Source organism: Seriola aureovittata, chromosome 7 (assembly GCF_021018895.1).
Source record: "Seriola aureovittata isolate HTS-2021-v1 ecotype China chromosome 7, ASM2101889v1, whole genome shotgun sequence".
Classification (NCBI taxonomy): domain Eukaryota; kingdom Metazoa; phylum Chordata; class Actinopteri; order Carangiformes; family Carangidae; genus Seriola; species Seriola aureovittata.
In genome coordinates this window covers 8,331,375-8,354,296 of record NC_079370.1, presented here as the reverse complement: position 1 = coordinate 8,354,296, position 22,922 = coordinate 8,331,375, and positions in this window count along the sequence as shown.

The window sequence follows — 22,922 nt, the reverse complement described above, 5'->3', positions numbered from 1 at the left end:
CATCTGTGCCATATTTAATAGTAGGACTGTTTACAAATCATCGATTTTTGTTAGTTTTGTGTTTTTAAAAAAAAAAAAAATGTATTCCTGTTTTTATTCCTATTCCTTCTTGCACATGAAAACTATGAGTGGTTTACCTACATCTCTTTGTTATATGATTCCATAATCTGATCTGAGGGATTTGGAGCTGCTGGATAAATTGCCTGGGGTATAGGCTTCATTTTATTGGCCACTAAGGGTTGTGTGAGTCAGTAAAGCAGATGCATCTCTTAGCAACACATCCAAAGAATTTATGTACTTTCCTACTATTACTCTCTCATTATCTTCCAGATAAATGTTCCACAATCTAACTCAATTTAATGTCAAACCTTTACTGATTCATGTTACATAATAAGTTATATTATCTTAATAGCTCTCAACTTTAAAAGGTCAGTCTAATCTCTTTGAACTATTCCTGCCTTCAGTTAATGTCTAAAAAAACTGTCTATGGTATGATTATTTGGTATGACTTCCCAAATCCTTGTGATTTCAGTTTGGCGATTATTGCTCCATTAATTCTGATAAAATATATTGTCAGTTTAATATGTAACTAATATAATAGATATCAGATATAGCATCTACTGCTGATATGCCTGCTGTTATACCTCACCTGTGTAAAAGTAATCTCTGAAAAATGCTATGGTTGTGTTCATTTAATTGTTCAATAATATTGTATGTTATCAAATTTTAAAAAGTTTCCTAAGCTATAATATGCTTTCATATGTTTTTCAGTTTAAAAACATTATACAAAATAATTTTTTGGGGGGAAAAATGCTACATATTTTAAATACTGTGGCACATTGTGTTCACGTTTACAGATACTAATCATTGGGACATATTAGCTGAAATGATGACAAGGTTTCTGAAGCATTGCTACTTTTTCATTTTTTCACTGAAGTTTATTTTACTGGGTAAGGAATATTACTTTTTATAATATTCCACAACTGTTTCTTACACGAGAGCAATTTTTTAAGAAGCTTAATATGCCTGTTGTTCTACAAGTCCTGAAGGGTGTCTGTCAGTTGGGATTCATACAAGGCACGATTCTGGGATCCCTTATCTTCTGGTTTGGTTGGCTCGTTTCCAAAATCTACATTCATTACAGTCGAGGGGATAGAGTTCATGTGGCTACTACTTTATTTTCCTTCCCGTGGAATGTGCCACATAAAAACAGCTATTATTGCTATTATGTCTGCAGTTCACTTCAGTGTTTACCGCAGAGACACTTGTCTTTCTTTCTCTACTGGGAATGCAATTATTGTTAATTATCCTTACAACAGAAATAAAAATACATATGACATATTTATATGCATGCATTAAACCTGACATGGATAACTAAGACAGACTTTTCTCACTCACAAGCAGCATGCTGAAGGCTTTCTGGATTTAAAGTGAAGACATCCTCTTGGATTTGAGCCTTTGATCACATAATAATTGCTATAAATCTCGACATAGACCAGACAGCTTTTACAAGGTGCTAATATTCCTAAAAGCTGCATGAAGAGAGACTACTGCAGAAGTTTAGTTTGAGCCCTATTTGCCTGCATGGAGGTCATTGCATCTCTTCCAAGTGCTCTTTTCAAACAGAAAATATAGCCATTTTTTCCTCACACTGCCTGTATTGTATGGTTGGACAGGGAAGACAACATCTACAGTGTATGATATACACTATTTATGCTGTTTGACTACCACAAAACTAGCTTTTCTTTCATTCAACTACTGCTTTTCACAGATATTGTGGTTAGAGGCCTCATGTCCACGGTGGTCCTCTGTTTTGGCACCACATCAGTATAATGATTTTCTATCTTTTTCACTTTTGTATATATGATTTTTAGTGAAAATATCCAGTTATAAATAATGGGAAAGTGTATCCAAACTTTTGAGTGGTACTGTACATAGTCACTGTAAATTGGCCATTCAATCTGGTTGCACAAATTGTCTATTTGAATACTGCACTTGTACTGTGCAGCTACATGTAGATGTCGAAGAAAAATGTATCTCTTGATTATACATTTCCCTGTCTATCCAGTGGTTACCTGCAGCACTGCATATTTGCATTGGAAATATAGTCACTCCATGACCATGTGTTCTCACGCCACTGATGCACCCTGAAGTGTGCATTTGAATAATTCAGAGTATCTGGAAATTAACAAAGTAGAATACACGAAAGTAGACCGCCAATGTAATCAAAGTGGGGGGGGGTTCAGATTCATAAGCACAAGTGTGGCTGGAAGATGAAATAGCTGTTAGACAGGAAGTGGTGTGTTTGTGTGCTTTTGAGTTCATAACGTCAATGAGTAAAGAGTCTCACAGAATTGAGCACTGTGCAGAAAAGGAGCACCAGCAAAAGATTAACTGTGCTCAGTTTGAAAAGGCCATGAAACTCAAAGCCAATAACTAAGCAACACACTACAGCAAATGACACAAAGCAGCTCACACATGCCTGGAGGTCTTCCTTTTGCAAAATAATACAATATAAATGTGCATATTGATGTGTGAAACACCTTCAAACTGTACGAAGAACTTATATTAACCTCACTTGTTAAATGTTACATCACTTAGACCCAACCTGGCAAATGTTAACAACCTGTGAATGTCAGCTTTGTTCTTTCTTATTGGAATCTCTAGGAGGGAAAAGAAAACACAATGTTCTTATTGTTGCAACAAAAAGGTGAAAATTAGTACATCACATCACATTTTCTTAACAGTTAGCCTAATTAACGCTGTTCTCTAATTGGTAATAATTCCATGCAGTGTGCAGGATCCTGTGGTATTGTATGTATTTCTGCTGCTATATGAAACACATGCATTTATGTTTAGTTATCAAGCAATACTACCACTTTAGTCCAAACTGAACTATCTCAACAACGATTGGATGGATTGCCATTTGAAATTTTATTCATGTTCTCCAGAGGATGTACCCTTGTTGCTCTGGTGATCCCGTGACTTTTGCGCTAGTGTCATTGTGACTTTGACATTTTTGGTTTAGCTCAAGAAAGCCACTAGTAGACTCTTTTCTTTCATTGTAAATATTTAGTTTTCACATACATGAAATGCTGCCAGATCTCTTTTGATCAGAGATTTTTTTTTCTGTTTCCTTTAAGAAAGTAATACATTTAAGGATTCTTCATTTTTCTTGGCAACTTTGTCAAGCAGTCTTTCAGAATTCCTCAGAATTAATGACTGATTGTGTTGTCTTTGTCACGAGTCAACCCTGTCTATGTATATTTACTAAGTTGCAACAATCAAATACATAAAAAGAAAGAAACATATTTGGAACTGGATTATGTTTCCTGTTAAATACTGAGGAAATGTTGTTAGTTTTCATATTTGGAAATATGCAAATATACTTTCCGTATCAGTAAAATGTTCACAGACAGCATATTTGTTCTCCCATGAAATATCTGATCTTGAAGTACAACATCCAGTGACTACAGCCTAATTCAGCTGTTTTATGGCTATATTCAGACTCTCACACCATTTACAACATAATACAGAAAAGGTTCACAGTGACTTGAGACTCAATGTAACCAGAGCCACAGTTTTTTTAAAGGGCTTTTGCTGCCTTAACTTAATCGCATTTATGACTATCGATACAAACCGCACTCTCTATGTTCGCCATCCACCACAATTACCCCCTGCTGTCTCCGCAACTGTTAATGTAGCACCTCACTCTACTATACCAACTACAAAATAATTTGTAAGAGACAGGGTTGACATGAGTCGACATTTGCCTCCTAAAATCACTCGGACATCTAGCATGTGCAACTGTTGCTCGCTCTTAGGGATTATGATGTCATTTCCATTTCCAAACAGGATTTGCTGTATTTCCACTGTTACGAAAAGTCACTATATTTCCTTAGTTCACATATTCTTTCTAGTTACATTACAAGTAAATTACCACAATTACTGAAATGTTATAATACAGCATTTTCAAACCTATTGACGGTTTATAAACATGATACTTTCTTTGCCGACAGTTTGCCCCATGTGGCCCCTTCCCATCCATCTCTCTCGCCCACTCTCGAGCTCTGCATCATATCGCCACTGTCCAGACACCAGGCAGGTTATTTTGGGCAATCCCTCTGACACCACTTTCTCCCTCTGTGCCGGGATAAAAGAGTTCATACTCCCCCTACTTTATATCCCTCCCACCTGTTGGAGCTGTCCGTCTCCTTGCTGACATGTCTGAACACACAGAGCTTCAACATTACTTCTAATAACTGCATTTAAAATCCCCCAGGGGTGATGGACTGAGGAGCCACATGTTGCAGCTGCCTGTATACAGATTGCACATAAGAAATCAGTTGATTTCACAGGATGTTTAGCTGAAATTGAGTTTTTAGAAAATATATTAAGTGGAGTTTTCCTTCTGGTATAAATATCCAATTGAGTTGCTATTTGTGTCACAGGTTATTAGGCAATATGATATTTTTTTTAAATAAAGTAACTCCTCAAATATTCAAATATAAGTTTATAAGATAATTTTTGTATCTCAGTGGCAGTTTTAGGTGAACAACAACATTTTGCCAGAAACAAACAACTGGTTGTTAGGCCATTCCTTGCCAGGCCTTTTGCATAACATTAGTTTGATAGAGCCCATCTGGCTGCAGTTAACGCTTGTATGGAGCCAGACTCTTCTTAATAATGCTGTTGCTGGCTGAATCATTGTGTAATTCATTTTTGGGGCACTGTGGTAGCAATTTCAGGAATTAATTGTTTCAAAATAAAGCTTCGATTGTTCCGAGGACGAAAACCCTTATTGTCTTGCATAATAGCCATATGCAAATAAGCAAATCATTTCCCCTCCACGCTGATAAAGCACCACTGCTCATGAAAACACACAGCCAGATTCCCTTTGACTCACAATGAGGCTCGATTTTGAAATCCCACATTAGTTCCAAGCTCAGTGTCGACTCACTTTGTAGGATCTGCAGCCTTGGCACATGTTCCTAGCTCTACGCAAGACAAAGCAGCGATATTTAATCACTGGTCGTTTTTACAGCTTTTCCACCATCCAGTGAGACTTGATCAATTGTAAAAGAAAAAGACAAGTCACTGCTTTGAATTTTATGGTTGATGGAATAATATCTTATCAATATTTATGGCTGTCAAAAGCCAGTTACTCAAGAGGGATGATCTTAGACATGGTGGAAGAGTCCCAATGTAATAATGTAAAAGTATTCAAAATCCTGCACTAAGTAAAAGAGCAGAATTATTATCAATAAAATACTTAATATATCAAAAGTCAAAGTATTTGTTCCGCAGAAAATGAATGTGTCATATATACTATTATATTATGATTAGATTTTTACTACTGATGAAAAAATGTATAAGTCCCTTTTTTTAAATGTAAAATCTTAATCTGAAATGAATGAATAAACCTTCCACATTAATGTAGTGGAGTAAAATGTTCAAAGTTGAATTACAAAGTAGCATAAAATGGAAATACTTAAGGATCTTAAAATTGCACTTAAGTTCAGTATTTGAGTAAATGCGCTCATAAAACAATTTTATTTCCACCACTGCTTTTAGACAGCGTGGCAACCTGTTGAAAGTTGCAGTGTGATACACAGGAAAATCAGTTCATGGAGTATAAGGTTGTTTTTCCATCACAGCACTTGTAAATCCCTCATCACTCATATCACTGTCAAATCCAGCTAGTGTTTACGATCATTATATTTTGAGGTTTAATATGCAGTTCACTTTGGTACATCCACTCAGTTCCAGTTTTCCCACCCTATTAATGATCATATTTGGCCAGAAAGTGAAAAGACACTTGCTATGCCACCACCACCATCTGCACTGTCCTTTACCGTCACGGCAAAACATCAAGGTATCTGACACCTCTCCAACACGAGATGGATGTCTCTCTTGTCCTCTTTGTTGTCAACACAGCCGAACCCAGCTGGGACTGAGGGGATGAACACGTAAGCAAGACAGCTGCCCGTGCCTCCAGAGCGTTCCATGACCCCTGTCCAGAGCCTATTATCACCTTCTACATGTTTCTGTGGGGGCTTGAATCCCACTGTTACCCATCAGACCCTGTGTCAGACGAGAAAGGTGGGAACCCAAGAGGAAGCTGCTCGCTAAGGGGGGGTTTAATAGGAGCTCTGATTATGAGCAAGAGCCCGATGTGATTAGTAGAGAAATCAAGACCGCCAAAAAGTCATAAAAGTGGTGCAAAGCTTTTCAAGTGTGCGGTTGTTTGAAACCAAATAGCATGTCCCTGGCATATCTCCAAAATAGCATAATGAAGAGTTGTAATTGTCTGTGACGAACATATCTTAAAAGAAAATGGTTGGATAAACATGAAATTTGCCGTGACTTTTTGTTACTACCAAGAGAGAGAACGATATGGTGAAACAATTAGCTTTTAAAAAAAAAAAAAAAAAAAAAAAACCATCACAAAACCAATTTTAGTCTTCCCCTGTAATTGAGGGGAAAATATATTACAATAGAATATAATCCCAGAAAGATTAGCACCTTGGTCACAAAAATAAAACATTATGACCTTCATGAAGGCATTACTTATTGCAATGCTGTTGCATTGGATTTATAAAACATAATAATTTTGGATTGGGAACTATAGAGGGGAAGTGGGAAATGGGAAGTGTGGTGTGGTTTCTATGCTGTAAATTAGTAGCCAAAAACATCAAGTGCATCATACATTGTCAAATTAGATTGAATTGTATTTTAGAATTTAGTGTATTTATTTATCTTTTGGAATACATGAGGTGTAAAATACTAATATACTCTATACACTAATTACATTAAGTGTAAATTTAGGTCTTACCCATTCGATATTATCACTCACTGACTTACCACAGTGTGAAATGGCACTTAGAAAAAAAACAAAAAAGCAATTATTCTTATACTATACAATTTTAGAGAGGGAGAGTGAGACATTGTGTGGTCTTTGGTCCTGCTCAAATATAGTCACATTTAATCTTATCAGACTGCCTGGAAAATCAAATCAAATTAACAATTATGCTGCTGCTTTGTATTATGGAATCAGGATCAGGCTACTAGATCTCAAATAAACACCAAAACATGGACAAATATATTTGGAACAAAGAGGCCAGTGTGTTTAAATGATAGTTTTGCATTGAAAGCACATGTCAGGCACAGAACCCAAAGGAAAAAAAAATTGTTTTTCAAAACTTCAGCTATTCTCACAGGGATTTGTTTTGCACATTTTTTTTTTCTCTCCAGACTAAAGTACATATTGTATGTAACTTAAGCATCCCGACTGGCATCATTATGAATTATTAGATGTATGCAATTATCATATCAACCACGGATGAGCTGAGAAACGTTGGGATTTGTTCAACTTTCCTATTGTGAGTCACTCAAAGGGTTCTTCCCAGTTACCCATCACAGAATGTTGTAAACCACATTTTAAGACTGCTTCTGAACATGTTGTGCATGTCCACATTTAAAATACGGCATGTAGCTCAGTCACTTTTTGTCTCTTTGTTTCAAGAGATGGGAACTGGAACCAAACGCTGTCTGGCTTCAGATCAGATCCCACCACAACATTCTCTCCTGTCTTTCCACTGTATCCTCCCTATTGATTCCCACTGCTTCGGTACAGAATAAAAAAAAAACACCAAAAGGCAAGTGGGAGTGCCCACACTCCTTTCTTTAGCGATCACTCTCCCCCGGAAAAGGCTTCTTCTTTCAACTAAGTTTGGTTCTTAAGCCCCTACTTGGAGTCCATGCCAACAGCCCAGACCTAAATAGACTACCCATATGATGCAGCACAGCAGTCTCATAAAAGAGGAACTCTCTCTGTGCACACACAGCCCAGCAGCTGGGTCAGTTGGAGTTACAGCTAAATGCAGTCTGCGTCAACTGGGGGATTGTTGGTGGGGGGCTCCAAGGTTTCCATGTATGAGGTTTTGATGAATCAGTACCTGGGGGACTTGGAAAATGTTGTGCCTAAAGTGTAGGCCAAATACACGTCTGGTATGAAATGCCATGCAGTGTTAGAGCAAAGGGGCTGACTTGTGATGCAATTTTTTTCTCTCTTATGGGATTAGATTTATGATGGCTTTATTTCTAACTCAACTCAGCAGGAAGCGACAGCAGGTGGTATGGGTGTAGAAACGGCCAATGATTGCTAATAAATGACCAGAAAGTGAACTAAGGAGGGGTCTAAGGCCACACGACACCTCTTGTGGCACCTCCCCAAATACTTTGCAGACTAAGAAACTGGATCCTGTTTGTCGATTGCCCTCTGTTGCTTTACACCTTCTCAAGTTTGATATTCTATCAGCCTAACGCTGTGTGCCTGGCTGTCTGGGATCGAGGGGCTTATTATGCTCTAGGTGTAGTAGGTGACTATAGCAACACGTTGGCAAGTCTGAGAACATTTTGCCACAGAGGTACTATAAAGCAGATGTTGTGGTGTGATTCAGCCCTTTCAGCAGCTGACACATTAAATTTCTGTCCTCGCTGTGCTGAGATAAGACATTTGGCCATGCATCATACTTCACAAAGTGTTTTTAGTTTCAGACGGTCTTAATTAAACACAGATACAAGTAGTCTGATTAGTGGTAAATGGTAAATGGTTTCTGCATCAGCCGTATTTCCTTGTTTCCTTTACCTCTGGCAAGACACAAGGCTGAGAGTAAAAACAATGTGCGCTGTAACTGCAGCATGGCACTGGGGAGTTAACAGTGTCTCTATGTGTGCGTGCAGCCCTCTACATCACATGCATTTGTTTGTGTATGTGAAAAGCACATGGGAGACCATTGTGCATGAGGACAACACTTCAGCTTCCATCACAGCTGCACTCTCTCACGCCCAAAGGAGGTGTCCCTCGGGGGCAGCAAGATGCCCAGAGGATAGCCTTTATGATGAGTGCAGCTGAGGCTGCCACTCTCCGCTGAGCCTTCCAGGGCTCGGCTCAGTCCCATGGAGGGCAGTTTGCGATCTGTTACATCAATAAAAAACATTACAAGCTCACCTCTCCCCAGCGGCAGTCAGCAGGGCTGTTTGTGCATGAGGTGGAAGCATGAAGAGATGACCTGCTATTTTTTTATCTGAAGATGCTGCACAGGTGCGCTCTCATGCTGCGTACCGTCTATCTGTGCTCTTCCATGGATAAAATTAGTGCCTCTGCAAATCCACCCAACCTTTGGTGCCCTACCTTCCCTGAGCTGTCACTCAGTATTACAGGCTGTCAACGGTTTCGCTTACAGTTAGTGTTCCAATGGATCACTGGTAACCTGAGAACATCACCAGGAGATGGGCAGCATAGATGGAGGCTACCGATTTCATCATAAAACGTGCATATGGCATTCTGACACTTGAGAGGCTGATCGGCTTTCTCCCTTTACCTTATTTTCACCTTGTGGTGGTCTGAGAGTTAAACGGCATGTTTAATTTACTTCAGCTATAAAAACTCATGCATATAGTTAAACCATAGGAGGCAGTGAAAGCTCAGACAGGTGCTTATATGCAGCAAGTGGTCAAGTAAATTCCCAATTAGCATATCCTAAGCTAATTATATCAGTTGAACAACAGCTTATTTGCACTTTAGGTCTTTAGGTCATTTCTACTTCTAGAAATATTGTTTTTACAACTGTGAAACACATATAAGGGTAGTTTACATCATATAAATTATATTTATTTATTGATCTCTTCCTGCTGGCATTTATGGGCCTGCATTTTCTTAAAGGTCATCTCTTTAGCTGTAACTTCATAGCAATGAATGGATGGCATATTTTATGTCCTGCTGGTAGAGGCTCAGGGCTTACAGCCAGACCCTTGAGGTCACTTTTGCAACTGAGTAACATAGTGAGGTGGAACAGCAGAGTTCAAATTCCCAAAGCTGAATCACAACTTGAATCACTGCTGGCCAAACACACCTAACGGCACACATGGAATTAGCTTCTTCACTTGAGGAGCTGCAAATATAGAACAAAATGTGAACATTGTTATATTATCAAGGGCTGCTTCATTCCCTCTGATCATATAGGGGTAAAAGCTGTGATTTTAGAGAGGCACACACTGTTACAGTCTCCAGTTCCTTCAGTTTTTGTTAAAAATACATGAAGTAAATCTACTATGCTTTTTAATCCTTCTGCACATGGAAAAACCCGTAGCTGATCATATGCTCTAATTTAAAGCTGAGGTACCTTACCCCCCTCTGTTTTTTATTATTACACAATACAGTGTTTGAGAGGAACAGCCCTCTTGGAGTGAATTAGACTGAATCTTTGGTTCATTAAGTGAAGGCAGATGCCTACTACAGGGTTTCATATAAAAGCGCACCACTACCAGTGGATATTAATCAGGAACAGGTACAGCGCGACGAAAGAAAACAAACAAAAATAAAAAAAAATAATAAATTACACATAATTAAATAAATACAAAGAAATTGGATTCATCTGCATTTAACTATCTCCTAAAAATATATCCAGGGAATGGAGAGAGACAGGAATGCTTTGGGAAGACCACAATGAGTCACTTTTGGTTTAAAAAAAAAAAAAGAAAAAAAAAAAAAAGAAAAAAGAAAACACACCGCCAACACCACTTGTGTAGAAACAGAAAAATGGCAGTATGGCATACATCTCTTCTTCTATCACATGGCTTAAACACATTTTAATACATATTAAAATGATTTTAATATACTTAAGACACTGGATATTTGGTGTCAACCAGAGCGACTCCTTATCCTTGCTGTTGTCCTGAGCTGCTATTGTTCAGCCGTGTGGTGATATGGTCATATACTTGCGGTCTGAGCACGATGGCTTTTTGAAAGCTCTGCCTGATGAGACACACTGTGTTTATTTTCTCCTCTGTCTGGACACAGGATGCCTCTCATTGGCCCCGTAGCTGTAGGAGTGGTGAACTATAGGCCTTTACAGCCTGCTGACAGGGGCTAAATTTTTCCCACTCAATATGAAATAGGTGGATGTCAGTCCCAGCATTCACTCATTCACAATCGTGTCAGCCTCAGTTAAGCGCAGGCCTCGCTTCAAGTCTTTAAATTACTTGGCTGGCAGGTACTTTGTTGCGAGACAAGACAACAGCTACGTCTGAGAATGTGCGCTTATATATTAAAGGTAAGGTTCAACTAAATTACAAAAAAAAAGAATATTTCTGTATACCTAGCTATGCAGATAGTTTAGGTTTTATGTGTTCATGTTTTGAGATTAGTCTCTGAGATATCTGCTGCTACACTAATACAATGGAAACAAATAGATTTAGTTTGTGTTGCTGGCGGCACTGAAAACAAAGAATCCTCATTTCAGAATCACTTTCCCTGTCCACATAGAGCGCCATTTTTAGAGCAATTAATTTGCATGCCAAACATGGCAACGACTTACATGTCATTGTTCTGTAACAATGTTGGATCACTATCTTGTTTACGTCTGGAGGCAGCGACTCTCTTAATCCATTGGCCCTCTGGAACCAGTTAGCAGTCAAATTCTTTAATAACATGCTGTAATAAAAAAAGATGCAAACAAGTCCACAAAGGTGCACAGGTCCTGGTATTGGTGCACATAGCCTACAGCCTGTAACAGGAGCTAATTAAACTATTGACATGATTTAAAAAGGTGAACATCTGTTGGTTTGCCACAGCCTTGGCCTCTGTGGATTTTATGAATGGAAAATAGTTTGATCCAAGCAGGCCAAGACCAGTAACCTCCTGACAGTGGGTCTGGGCTGGTCTGTCCTCGGTCTACCACCCTGTGGAATTTCTGGCCACTAGTAGTGTGAAGGCATAAGGTTTTTGTAAAAATTTAGTTTGTATTATTGAGGACACATATACAGTGTGGGTGAGAAACACTGAGTGTATATTCTAACTTTCTTGCCAGTGAATGTTCGCAGCAGGAAGTGACAACATATCCTGCAGGGGCTGCCGTATGTCTTTGTGGTGGTAAATGTAAATACTTTTGATGCAACATTTCCAACAGTGAATTTTTTGTTTTGTTTGTTTTCTATATGTAAAAGGGCCTTTAATATGTGTAGTCCACAAAACACGCTGTTTTTAAACTGTTTTTGGAGGGACTTTTTTCCCAGAAAAACTGTTCACAGTGTGTTCTTTGGATTATCCAGAGTAATCAGATCGGGACTGTATTGTAGTGGCAGCAGATATCTTAGAATCTGGATAGATAAATCCAAAATTATCTGTATGGTTACTGAGAAAATATACGTTTTCTCTTGTAATTTGGGTGAAGCAACCCATTGATCCTTTTGGTTTTCTTCAAACTTTCAACTTTAACATCACACTATAAGAAAATCATAATCAGAGGCTCTCTAAAAAGTTATTCTTTCTGCAGACTATGTGCTTTAGAACATTTTAGCTCTAACTCATTTAGACTTTCTTTCCACTCTCATTAATAGCCTTTGGTGTTGCTGTTCCATTTACTTTGGCTATGTGAATGTTGCATGTGGCCGTTCAGTAAGGACAGACTGTCACCTGAAGATATAACTGAGGTTAGTCTCAGCAGTGTAGACCTCTGCAGTCGTTTCACAAACAAAATAAAGTCAGCATGAATAGGAATGCATGTGCCAATTTAGCCTGAAACTGACATTTTTAAGTGAAGTCTTTACCACAAAGTCAAGTCAAAAAGTTTGTCCCCTTCTCCTCCTTTGGGAGAGATTAGTGCTGCACAGATTTATGTTGCATATGTTCATTTTAGGACACGTTTGCTCTGCACATATTTTGCTGTCCTTCTTTACAACTACAGCAACACACAGTCATAGTCAGACTGTCCAACATCCAAAGCATTTGACTGTTTGCTGACCAGCCCAACCAGAGCAGTAAAGCTCTTTTCTTAAAGGCATGTCGAGGCATGTAAACTGTAGCTCGCGAAGAAGTGGAAAAAAGACACTTCTTCACATTTCTGTTCAGCCAATCAAGAGACAGGGAAACCAGTGACCAGCTGGTCACAAGCCCACATCTCTAACCGAGGCACCTAATGGGATGCTGAGTGATTTGCAAGAATATGCCATAGCACAACTCACTACTGCAACAACAGAGACGTTAGTTTCAGCTGACTGGATTTGTTGACTGTGTTACCCTTAGGCTGCATTTTACATAACGCTCCACAAGCATCACATTATAGTCCTCCATCTCTTTCCCTATAAAGTTACATAATGTTGTACAATGGTCCTTGGAATAATTATGTAATATTCATTAAGTCATCTTTAATAATAACGATATACCTCTGCAGTTAGAGTTATTGTTGTATAAAATGGCTGTTATAAAAAAAAGTCCCTCCATGACTGACAACATAGCAACTAACTGTAAATGGAGGCTGACACAAATAAAAAAAAATATATACAAAGAATCCATTTAGTCAGCAAGAGTCTGAATCTGGTCTGAATAATCTACTTGGAAGAGACACTCCAATACAGCTTTGGCTTTTTCCTCTTGAAAAGTAGCTGAATAAGAAAATGAACTCTCCTTTGTTGATTAAGTGAAGCGTTTTGTCAATTGGCTTTTTTTCTTTCTTTTTTTTTGCGCCGTATTTCTTGTTGCCTCTCAGCCTGATTTGCCCTTTTCTTGGCTGCTGATGACAGAAATGACAAACAAGACATTAGCTTTTTGTTAGGACAGAACAAAAAGTGACCGTAATTAATTTCACATGGGAGAGAGTGATGGGGGGGGGAAATCTGGCAGTGTGTATCTATGTCTGAATGGGTATAATCTTCTAGATGATTTAAGACTCTGATGTGTCTGGACCCACATGCTCTCTAAGTCAGTTAGAAAGCTTCAAAAGGCTTAAACCAGAGTGGTATTGCTGGTTATGTTGTACATAATTTTGACTAACAAGGCTGTTGTTAAAATTCGGATTGACACTGGTTGATAGAAAAGAAAATGAAGAAAGCATTCCCTTGGTTTAGAAACACAATGTTAACCATCGCTGTTCACAAACAGCTGAGGAGATGTTGAGACTTGTAATTGTTTTTCAGTGTTAAAACCCCGGAGAGTAGCATAGTGCTTAATGAGTGAAGTCTGTAGGGAAATCATCATATCTGCAAATGTGTCACATCACTCACACACACAAACACTCACACACCAACCACAGCCAAATGCAACAGGTATGAGGTATGTCCTTTTGAATGTTTTTGCATTTTTGAGACTTCAATGTTTTAGTGTCCAGTGTTCCCCAAAATGAACAAAAATTGATTGACACTAAGCCTCAGTTTTTTGGGGGAGAAATGTTTGCATTAACATTCCAAGATTAAGTAATTAGGGTAAGCCCTAAATAACCCTAAACCTAAATAAATTTGAGTCTTCTTTTGTAAAGTCTTATCGTTCTGGATGAATGTATTAATGACTTTATTAAGCTATTGGTTCTATGTTGGCCTTCATCAGGGCATACAATACCCCACCGTACATTACTGTTGGTGGGTTGCTAATAAACACACAGCCAAGCGAACCATGCTTATGTTTGACTGATCTGGCATCACATGAGCCTATTTCTCTTGAGTATCAAAGGATATGACGTTTTCAGAAGTGTATTTTTATAAGATGACTACGTGCTATAAAGTTGTCTTTCTGCCCAAATTCTTTTGACATTATGAAATGGAAACATTATCCAAAACAACAAGAACAAAGTGCTGTTCTTCAAACATGATAGACTACCTGAGATTTGTAAAAAACATTTAAAAGATGAACATGTTGGTAGAGTGCCAGCAGTTCACTCGGTCTCAAATCTTTACATGTTCAAACCCAAAATGGCCATGACAATGAAACACGTTCAGTATAACCTAATATAGCTCTTTATAAATGAGAGCAGGCAGGGCATCTTAGAGATACACAGAAAGAAGCCATTCAGTTTGGTGATTCTTTTCCTGGAGGTGCTCCCGTCCACTGTGATGTGCCAGAATCCCATCTGGGTTTGATTCGCTCTCACTCTCTGTTACTTAACTGAAAATAATTGTTTCCCAGAGACTTACAGACTTCACTCAAAGTACATACAAATGACAAAAATGGTTTTAATTTCAATCAGATGTAGTGAAAATGTTTTCTTGGAAATTATATTTATTATTCCTGTGTTGTAGTAAATAGTTTTGAGACTAGTTAACACCTAATTCAGCAGCTAATGATGGAACAATAGATGACCAGTGTGCAGTCAGGTTATTTAGTCCTGTTTCCTTAATGTCAACCTATTTTTTAGGTAAATTTGGATCTTTTAATGTGACTTGCCACATGGTTTGCATAATTTAGAAATTTATGAATTTTCAGGGTGTGGAAAATGTCTACACTGGAAAAAACATTAATTATAATTTTTTACAGCAGTATACCACTGTTGTTTGTTGTTTTCAAACTGAAAGAGGAGTGGAAAGAGGAGATTTAGCTGTTTCCCCATGGTTTTGGCATTTCAGATTGGACCTTGAAATTACCTGAAATATCAGTGTCAGTCACATTATGATGGGCCAAACTGGAAGTACACATCACCTGATTCAGGCCAAAAGAACAGACTACTGTCATCTTTCACAGGAATTATCACCAAGAGCTCACAATATCAGCAAATGTTCAGATAACAACATCATTAAATGACAGCTGGTTTAATTTTGTGCGTTAGGGTTCGGCTGTGAATTTCTTAACTTTTCCCAAACTTGGGTGAAATGAAAAAAATGTAAAACCTAGAAAACATGTGGATGCTCTTCAAGGGGGCATGTTTGTTCCTTTGATTTAACTTTGGTGCTTAAAACACTTTGAGTGGGGGAATCACACCAGTAATTGTTTGCATGTTTGTTCCTTGAGCCTGTGTTGCGTAGTGAAGGTCGGCAGTTTCACATAACCTTACAAGATTATAAACAATATTACAGTACATTGGAAAACGGCACACACATACACAACAACAACAAAAAGAAAAAAAAACAAAAAGACAGCGGCTACTTAAGTTAGATTCCACTGCTCTTATTTTGCCAAGCCCGTCCTACAGAGGGAACCATACAATATATATCTCATTATGCTGATGATGTTTTGACATATTTTTTAAATTGTAGTCAACTTATTCAACATTCCTCATATTATAGGATTTTTTTCCCCAAAGTTACCTTGACCATTTCCCCATTATAACTATGTGAAATAAGAGTAGTTCTTGCAGCATAAACAGCCTAAGACATGTTTTTAATGGGTGGTGTGATGCCAACACTGGCATTAAAAGCTTTTTATGACAACTGTTGATTAAAAAGTTCAGCTGCTGCTGGTGCTAAAATAGTGACACTGAATACTTGGTCCCTTGCCATGGATTTTGTCAAGAACTTTATTTAAGTTGTAACCACATAGCCATAGAGTGCCTACTCAGGTATCTGATGTACAGTGTGACAGAGTGTACAGTATGCTATGTAAATGTGTTAATAGATGTTTGTGTTGTGTTGATGTGTTGTCTGTGGTTTTTCCATTCACCCACTTAAAGTGCATTCACAATTCAGACCCTTTCAAATTTTTTTTAGATATTTGTAATGTTGCAGCCTTATGCGCTCATCAATATACACGAGATACCCCATAATGACACAAATTCTAGACATTTTTGCTAATTTATTAAAAAGGAAAAACTGAAATATCACATTGACATTAAAAACTTGAAATTTAGCTCATGTTACTCCCATTTCTGGAGAAGGATAGAACAACATTTCTGCTGCAGTGAAGGTTCTCAAGATCACATTGGCCTCTATAATTCTTACATGGAACCCTCCTAGTGCCGGCCGCCCGGCCAAACTGAGCAATTGGAAAAGAATAACGTCGGTAAGAGAGGTGACCAAAACCCCTATGGTCACTCTGGCTGTGTTCCAGAGGTCCTGTGTGGAGATGGTAGAAAAAACAACCATCACTGCAGCACTCTACTAATCTGAGCTTTATGGTATATTCGCCAGAAAGACCTCTTCTTGTCTTGGAGTTTGCGAGAAAACACACCCACCACCACTCATCACCGGCCGAAACCCACTGGAAAGGTGAAGCGTGGTGGTGGGAGCATCACGCTGTGGGGCTGTTTTTTCAGCGGCATGGACGGGGAGATTGGTCATGGTTGAGGGAAAGCTGAACAGAGCCAAGTAGAGAGATATATCCTTAATGAAAACCTGGTTCAGAGCGCTCACAAACTCAGACTGGGCCAGAGTTTCACCTTCCAACAGGACAATGACCCTAAGCACACAGACAACACAATGCAGGAGTTGGTTAGGGACAACTCTGTGAATGTTGAGCAGCTCAGAGCCTTGACTTGAACCCAATGGAACATCTCAGTAGAGACCTGAAAATGGCTGCCCACCGACGGTCCCCATCCAACCTGACAGAGCAGAAAAGAAAAGAAAATGCAAATCTTGTTGCATCATACCCAAAAATACTTTTGACAATGTGATATTTCAGTTTCTTCTTTTTTAATATTTTGTTTTCACTTTGTCATTATGAGTGATTGAATGTTTTGAATTTTTAGCACAGCAACATAACAAAGGCTGCAGCTGGTCTGTGTATTTTTTGTCTGATTCAAGCCATGAGGCTGTGGAAAATGATTCAATCTACAAATTGTTTTAAATAAAAAAAATTGTTCAGAATGAACTCTTAAAACAGGCCACGGATATACACAAATCAGCCACAACAATAAAAACAATTACCTGTTTTAATGTTTTGGCTGATTGGTGTATGTTGGCTATTAAGCCAAGCATTTGTTGGATATTGTTTTCTTTCTTAGATAATTTCCTTTTTAATTCGGGCTTTTCAAACCTGTCGTATTTGGCACCTGGAAGTCAGTGTAGCTTGTGACTAAGATCACTGAGTACGTGACGGCTGAGATGAGCCAGTCCACCTGTTTTCTCTCATGGGGTTTTTTTTCTGTCTCTAAACCATATATATAAAAAACAGGAGTGACAGAAGAAAGGCGGAGTCACGGGGGTCAAAGTGGAATCACACTTTGAATTTATTTGTCCGGTCTTACTCCGTTGAGGGAAACATTTCCAGTCCCTTCCACTTCTAAAAAGAAACAACTCCACCAGGAAAAAATGAGGCCTCATTAGCGTCAAACCAGACACATTTCTGTTTGTTGTACTGCTCCATATAGCTATATGGTAAAAACCTTATTGCATGCAAAGATGCATTTGCTTCAGCTGCTGTTGTGGAAGATGGAAAGAATTCCTCTGTTTTCATTTAATTTTATTCTGACATTTCTGTGATTACAAAAAAAAAGAGTGATCTCATTTTATACCCATTCAAACTGGTGCCAGGGAAAAATGGTTTGGTTTGAATGGAACCACTGTTCTGCTCTGTTCTGTCCTGCTAGACGTCTCTACAGGGCTCAGGGATGCTGGACCCAGAGCTACTTCTGTGGCTTTTGGTTCCGCTCCAACGTTCGGTTAAGCGGCATTTCCCCCTTTCCCCCTTTCCCCCTTCTGTCTGATCTATGCTGCAGAAACATGCACAGTCAGTGCACACACTCGCTTTTACACATAATGCAAAGAGCAGCCACGTTGTCACACATGTTCCATCACTCTCTCACTCATGTTAACACACACAACATCATTGAGCTCACAAAGACATTTTTTTTTTTTTTAACACAACAGGGGCATTCACAGTTTCCTCCCTGAGAGGAGTGACTGTTGAGGGGAAGAGTGAGCAAGCTGTCTGTCAGCATTACACCCAAGGCTTTTAGGAATAGTAATGGCGACACACTACGCCTTCATAAACTCGCAAGTGAGACTGAAATTGTTCCTCTCATAAACAACCTAAAGCTTTGATTGATGAAATCGTAACAGGTTCATTGGAAGGGCACAAACTTTACCTCCTCTTAAACTGTCTCACTCCTGCACCTATTAAATACTTTTTTCTCTCGGACCTCAAAGCAACACACAAGTGCAGCTAACTGTTGCTTTTCATAGGCTCCACAAATAAAGCGTTTGTGCAATAGCTCTAAAGCACAAGTTGTAAAAGCCCAGATTTTTTGCTATATTACAGAGCAATGTTTGTGAAATCACATTTGGACAAGAGCAGCCAAAACATCCAATTGCTATATGCCCTATGCAAACTGACCATACTATTAATCTATCACTGTGAAACTATCATGAGAGATTCAGTGTTCAAAAAGATGTAGCTTGATGTGCTTTTGGTCTTCCTCCAGTTCTGAAACTTGTACGTATTTCCCTCTGTCCCAATGAAACTCAAAATGTTGCACAAGTTGGACATCCTCTCTGCGTCCATACAAACATTATAAGCAAGGCCAGGCCTGGGGAGATGGCTTTTTATGATCATTGTGTGCAAAGATGCTTAGCTTTGCAGGGGACTGCTATAATGAGGAAGCACCCTGGCACTGGACCCTCTGATCCCAATTCCCATCCAACTGCGCTCATCCAGTTTTTATCATCCTCCCACAGCTCCCACAGCCTATTGAGACTGCCCTTTTTTGTGTTGATTTAGTGCCTTTTTCACACCAGATGAAGAACATATGTAGAGGACTTTTCGTTCTGGTTCCTCTTTCCATGTCTGTTTTCTTTTTCTTTTTTTTTTTTTTAAGAAAAGTAAAAACAGAAGATAATTTTCTCGTGTGCACAAGGGTGCAATAACTTCATCATTCATTTTTAACGGAGAATAAATAAACATCAATTAAGTTATTTGGACTGCTTCCTAAAAAACGCTACATGATGCCAAATAAAATTTACTTGACGAGGCGCTTCTGCCTTTCATGTATGATGCCATGTGAGTGTGTCATTTGGTAATAGTGAGCTCGGTTTAAATTCAGTAATATTCTTCATATCTGCTCATTTTTATCTCTCGTCTGATCCTAAACTAATAAAATGCTACAAGTTCACATTACCTCTGATCGGCCTCTTCTTTTACTGTCACTCATTTGGTGTTGGTTTTTTAAGGAGGAACAGATACACATGGGAACTGCTCCCTCCTCCTGATCCACTGCAGTGTGCATTGTCAACACAAAGCATGCTGACAAACAATCTGGCTCCCTTCAATTTTTCACAACAAAGCAAAACACAATCTTAAACACAAGCTTCTACTGCAGAATGCACACATGTCTCGGGTGAGAGTGCCCAAAACTACATGAGAACATGTATGTACAAGAGCATGTATGTGTGTATGTGGTGTGTGTGTGTGTATATATGTGTGGCAACGTCTCCCAGCGGCGGTTCCTGGCTCGCTTCAGCCTGTCTTGGCTGCACCGATTGTTTTTGGATCTGAGTTATGCAAGTTCATGAATTCAATCAAGTCCAAGGCGATTTCAAAGTAACCAGGACCAGCTTACTCTCCTTCAATGCCAACCCCACGGCTTTATTGATGCCAGCCTTGGACAACTATTTCCTTGTTTGGCAATATCAGAGGGAGGACAAAAAACGTATGCAGGACTCTTTTAAACCCATGCAGTCTGGAGACACTTGAAGTGATTAGGCAAGATGCAACCTGTTTACTATGCAATGAGGAGCCTGATGGAGTAAACACGATGGAGCAGGAAAGGTTTGGGTCAGCTGCCATATTGCTGAACAAACACCTCCCAAATAAGAATCTGAGAACACAGGACAGAGGGGCAGGGTGCCGACAGAGGCAGGGAGCAGATAGATGACACCCAGTCAGAACCCTGCTGTGGGGCTATTTGTTAAGTGTCTACGAGTTTTCTTTCAAATGCAAAACCAGAGTGCAGGCCTTTTTTTTTTTTTTCCCTCATGATGGTAGAAACTGATCTTGTGGTCCCAAGTACCACAAGCCTGGTGGGCGTCCTGCAGGCAGCTGCTGTTTATTTTTAATTAGTGCTGGTCTGAGAGGATGGAGGAGAAAAAGTACCTCAAGTTTCACTACGAAGAAGCTTTTGTCTGAGCTGAGGAGTCCCAACTCTTTAGTGTGCAGCTACTAAATTGTAATCAGAGGCAGAATGTTTCACACCAGTAGTTTATTAGTGAAGAGCACACGCAGCTGGAATCGTGAAAAAGACATGTTTGACAACATTACCGCCTATATGCTTCAGTCATGTCATTTTGATTATCATCATGTGGTTATAGTTACCTTATATATTGTGACCATCTGCCTTGTATGGTCTCAATATGTTTGGGACAACAAGAGTTTGAATATTAGTGTTGGTTCTCAGTTCAAAGATGTTCTTCGTTCAGGCTTCAAACAGCGTAGCTTTTATGGATTTCCACCTTATTTCCATTCCTAAGCCCAAAGACACGCTGTGAGGAGATCTGCAGAGTGATGGCCCACAGGGCATAGGAATGGCCTATTGCATTTGTTTTAAATAACATTTCAGCTGCAGACCCACACATTATTATATGGGTTTGCATCTCATATTCTAAACACGATGCTGTTTTTAAAAAAAGAAAAAAAAAAAAAATTTCTGGATTTTCTGTCCCTTGACTGTTAAAAGACTGTGGACACCTCCAGGAAGCATCAGTCATCTTCACTGATCTGCAGAGACAAAAAAGGGGCCCGGCCACGTCACATCCAGCAGCACCGAACCAAAGACCCAGACAGACAGCTGATGCTGCTGGCAGGTCTGCTTCCTCTCAATGTGAGAAGGAAGGAGCAAGAAACTGAAAAAAGGGATGAGCAGAGTGATGCGCAAAACGGGGACTTTCCACGTCTCAGAGTGAGAACCAGCTGTGTCTGATGTGCCCACTGGGAAAGTGGAGAGAAAATGTTCAACAAATCAGGACAATGGTTAGTTTCTTCACAGATTAGTGGAATAAAAAGACCTCAACATTTATACATTTTTTTTCATTACAACATCATAAGAATATTATTCAATATCATGACAATATCATTCTAGCTTAGTGCTTGTCAGATATTGGAGCATATTTACTGTATATATCTTGTCATGCTACCCCTCTGTGGTTGCAGGAGACTTATACACACAGGTACACCAACCACCAACAGAACTCTTTTATATAAAGCCTCACAGATACAGCTGGTAACCGTTTCCTGTGTTTTGCAGAGAGCTTAGTTTGATGAATGAAGGGAAGTATCAATAAGCTCCTTCATCTTTTCCTCTGGGAGAGTTCACAAAGCGAATCTCAGAAGTGCCACTTAACTTTTAGAGCAAAAGAACAATGAATATTTTATCATATATATGTCTCTTTTTTTTCAGTACTGTATCTACTTTGTTTTCTGTTTGTTTACCTTCTATTTGCTGTACCTGTGTGACTATAAGTGAACTTAGAACGGTTTTAACTTATGGACTAATAATGACCAAGCAATAGTATGTTATGGAAAGCATCCCAAGACGTGTAATTGGTTAGTTTTAGAGAGAATCATTTGGAACCTTGTAATATTTTAACGATAAGCCATGCTGAAAATGTCAGGCGCACTCACATTTGCTGTTTCTGCAGAAGACCATCACTAAAGCCAAGAGTCACACCATGTTAACAGAACACCACAGCGTGAAAAATAATGCTTGGAAAGAATTTGGTTTAATTAGCTCATTTAAAAAGTGCTTCGTCAAAGAACATTCAAATGTCAAATGCAGCTGTTAGTGTGTTTTACTTCCCCTCAGCATCAGTGAACACTCACCAGGTGTTTTATGGCAGTTTATGTAAATGATAAATTTTCAGTCTCTTTTTCAGTAACGTTTCTATCACTTTGTCTAACCTGGGGTTGATCTTTGTCCCAGTGTGGTGTGAAACAGAAATGTGCCACTGTTTTTTTTAAACTTGCCTTCCACTACACGAATGCTTTCACTCTGACAGCGGTGACAACTCAGGGCCACTGTCGCCAGGCGGGATGGTAGTTTCAGCCCCCCTCCTCGCTACTCACTCTCTGCTCTCCAGGGTCCCAGGCGGCTGTTCTTGTGTGTCATGCAAACATACTTGCTTGCTACCTCTCTCTCACACACACACACACACACACACACTCCCACATTTAAAAAAGTCTGTGCACATAGACATAAATCCACATACAAACAGAAGTGTGGGAATGCAAA